The sequence below is a fragment of the Ixodes scapularis genome, unplaced genomic scaffold (genome assembly GCF_016920785.2).
Source record: "Ixodes scapularis isolate PalLabHiFi unplaced genomic scaffold, ASM1692078v2 PGA_scaffold2__306_contigs__length_199485367, whole genome shotgun sequence".
Taxonomy (NCBI): Eukaryota; Metazoa; Arthropoda; class Arachnida; order Ixodida; family Ixodidae; genus Ixodes; species Ixodes scapularis.
Genome location: NW_024609857.1, coordinates 173,818,197 through 173,822,051, shown reverse-complemented (window position 1 = coordinate 173,822,051; position 3,855 = coordinate 173,818,197). Strand labels below are relative to the sequence as shown.

The 3,855-nt window shown below is 48.8% G+C and overlaps 1 long non-coding RNA gene across 1 annotated transcript; it reads right to left on the bottom strand.

Annotated features, from left to right (window-relative positions):
- Positions 1–386: 386 nt before the first annotated feature.
- Positions 387–3,478, bottom strand: LOC121836412. Its single transcript, XR_006077918.1, has 3 exons — positions 3,459–3,478; positions 1,811–2,009; positions 387–442 (listed from the first exon to the last, which is right to left on the bottom strand). It is a non-coding gene; the product is annotated as an uncharacterized LOC121836412 (long non-coding RNA).
- Positions 3,479–3,855: the final 377 nt, after the last annotated feature.

Genomic DNA, 3,855 nt, shown 5'->3' with positions numbered 1-3,855 from the left:
CAAACATAGTTTGGGTGGGCATCCATTTGAAATATTACGGTAAAAGGCTTCAGTCCACATTCCAACCCCATTTGCATAAATCTTCAGATAACACAAGTTAAACCACAAAGTAAGAATCGTAGCCTTATGCCCGTCAATATTGTGAAAAAGAGGACACATAAATACCGGCAGTGTCCTGTTGGTGAAGTTCTTCAGCTGCGCTTCTGCAGCATAAGCTGTTCCATGTTGCGGAGAGGCATCAGGAACAGCTCGGGTGGTTCAGGCCTGGCCAGCTCCTGGGGCGTCGCCTGTTCCCCGGGCCTCGCCTGCTCTCCCTGGTGCTTGAAAGACACCACGTGCCCGAGCACCTGCCCAACAGACTTGCAGTTCCCTGTTCTGCTGCTGTAGGTGCCCATTCTGGATGTGCAGGTCTATCACGGCCTAAGCAGCTGAGCGTCGAAGGCTGCAAGACAACCAAGGCATAAGAAAGCATTATCCATTTTGCTGATCAACATTATGCACTGATGATGCGAAGAAACTTTTTCAGAAACTTGGGTTTCGGGAAGTTTCAGAAGAACGCTTGAACCTTCAGGTGTTTCGGATGGTTTGGGTAGCTTTGGAACGGTTGCCAGACACAGTGAGTGTTTCAAATTTTTGTAAAAATTTAAGAGAAATTATTTTTTGTATGCAATATTTATAAATTTAATAAAAAAAATGTGTTAATCAAATAAACTTTCTGAAAAGGAGACACAGCCCCAATTTTCAGAACTTCACAGTTTCGGCTTGTACGGTCAAAACGAATGCTTCCACAAAGTTTTATGATGTTTTTTGACAATCAAAGGAAATAACACTACTGATTCGTCGGCGACGCACGCAAGACGCGCTGCGCTTGGCTGCGATAAGCACCAGTTTAAAAATCTTATATATAGGTCCGTGCCTATTAGGCCTAGCTTGGTGCCTGTACCCTTGTTGGAACTGCCATTTTCTGGGCTTTCCGGACGGCCTTTTTTTTAAACTATCAACCGTCTAAGAATGGGAGAGAATCCTGTTAAGAACACTTGCCCTGGTATAGAAAACGAAATTGGCTGCAAGTGGCTGCTCTGTGGTCACATGATACCTCGCACTTAGGCATATGACGCTTTAGAATGAATTGGCACTTCCAAGTAAAGCACAGGTCATCAATTGCGCCCCTTGTTAAATAGCAGAAGTTCCCAATGCAACTTTTTTTCTATCGTTTCACTTGCAGCATACAGCGTGTAACAGATGATCCACCTTTCTTCAGTTCTGGTAGCAGACGACGCAACGGCGTCTTGTTTCCCGCAGCAAATGACACTCTAGGGCAGACAAGCCCTCCCTCTTTACTCACGTTAGCAGGCGACGTGTCTGTTAAAGAAAGGTCAGCTCCCTCAGTACAAGCCTGCCGAGATCTCAATTTCACAAAACACCAAAATCGGGCCATTAGTACAACATTTCAAAGTACAAACAGAAGCTGCACAGCACGGCGCCGAAGCGAACTTGCTGCACCTAAAAACAAGTCTCTACGCTGTCCGTCGAACCTCTCCAGAGTAGGACAGCACCACGACCGTTCTTGGCAGCATGCAATGCTTTCCCACAGCATTACGAGAAAGTTTTGTGCCCAGTAGCGTATTGAAGGACTCGGTCACCACTGTAATTGTGCATGTGCCACTACGAAGATTATGGAGCTAACTAAATTGAGCAACTGCACGCAAGCTAATCTGGTCAAGCATGCTAACAGAGGGCTGATCAAGAACGTGTGCTAGCACATTATCAGGACTTTAGGTGAAAAGGAACAGTACAAAATAATACTTACTGCATTTCTGCAAACTTGATGCTCTGAACGAAGGCCAGTCAGGGGCTGGTGCTCGGTAGGCTCGCACACGAGAAAAGATGTCCGCCCCAAAATTTTGCTTGGCCTCACGCCGTTGTTTCATACTCACGTCAAACCACAACAGAGGGATGGGCGCCACCGTTATTTCGTCATTCTCTTCGATGAACAGTACTCCTCCTCACTAGAATAAAAGGCGTGGTCAGACATGATGTTCATTCAAGTTACTTCACACTGTCACGTCTTCGCAACCTCCTTTAGCATATATTATAATAACTCCATGGCTATATCCCCATGCACGGCCACAATGAAACACGACGGCGTCGCATTCCGGTAACGCCAAATAATAAAAGTAGCAGTAAAAGAGAAAAACAGTGCTCATTTCGCGTAAAGGTCTGTTTACACCATGCTTTGTAGCTTTTTACTTGCAACGGTTTTGTGATACCGAGGTTTCGTGCAAATAGCTTATTTACATCCAGTTTTTCAAGCAATGGCAATGGCGTTTCGACTATACTCCGTTCATTTTTAAGCTGAGACTAGAAGCTCCGCCTTCAACGCAAGCTTTCTGCCCTTGCTAACACAAGTGCGATCATGCAGGCACGCAAAACCAAAGCACTGCAGAAGCCAGCGAGCTCGCACTGAAGGCGGAGATTCTAGTCTCAGCTTAGGGGCGAACGAAGTATACATTCCTTGCATAAGACGAGACGCTAGGTAAGGACGGGGCCCTGTGCCATGCCGGTGGTGGACTGCACAACGCGCAGTTGTGCTTACCGAGGCGTAGGATGCCGCTAACTGCCTGGACATACCGTAGAATACCGTGCATCCGCCCATTCCACATTAAGCGCCCATTACCAAATTTTTGAGATCTGAGGAAATACGAACAGTACATTTATATGTAAAATTGACGACCGGACAAGCACCCATCCCCCATTTTTTTGCGATTATTTCCAAAGTTTGAGTGCGCGCTTGCCCGGTATTTAACGGTACACCGTATTTTCATAGAAGGAACCTAGTTTTGTTAGATGTGAACTCGGAAAAACGAGCCGAGCTTACGATGATGACGGTTAGCCAGTACGTGCGGAATTTTTCAGCATTGGTGTGATTGCGCTACGAGCAGAAAGTTTCGACATACCGCTAAGTTATAATGCAAAAAAAAATGTTGTGTCGAAAAAAAAAAAAGTTGTATTGCGTGCCGCAAAATTTGACGAGCGGCTCTAGGAGTCGCCTGCAGAAAAATTGTTACGACTTTGCGAAGTATGGCAAACAATGCAAGGTTACCGTCATAATCTAAAACCTGATGCAAGGATAAATAAAATAACGAACAAGCGTCTCGCGGACGGCACAAACCGATGCCCCGCCAGCAGCGTCTGGGCGAGCTAGCATGCCTCCACCAACACGGCGCGGTCGCCCCCGGAGACCGCCTTGATCACCGGACACCGCGCGGTGCCAGCCACCAGTGCTAAACCCCCCCCCCCCCCCCCCCCCACACACACACACACACACACACACACACACACACACACACACACACACACACACACACACGCACGCACGCACGCACGCACGCACGCACGCACGCGCGCGCGCGCGCACACACACACACACACTTACACTCACTCACTCACTCACTCACGGATTAAGCGCGACGATGGGATGACGAGCTAGCGGGACGGTGAGACGACGCTCCTGACGCCCGACTCCTACTTCTATCTTCTCCCCCACCTTTCTCCCCTAATGCGCCTAGCGCGCGTACACGATTGACTCTATCCCCCCCCCCCCCCCCCCCCCCTTAATTTTACTTCAACGCTTACAACACACGGAGGCAACGCCGACCGATCGCCGTCTCGCCGGGCTAGCGGCGCGACACTCGTCCATACTCGGCCGGGAGCCCCGAAGGTGCGACTCGAAGCGTGGAAACAGCGCGATGCAACGAAAGGCAAAGGGCATCTACACTACGAACGGGCAGAAGCCGATGCAAAAACGTGCGCGAACGTAAACAGAAAAGTGCCGCCGCTCGCCACTACGAAATA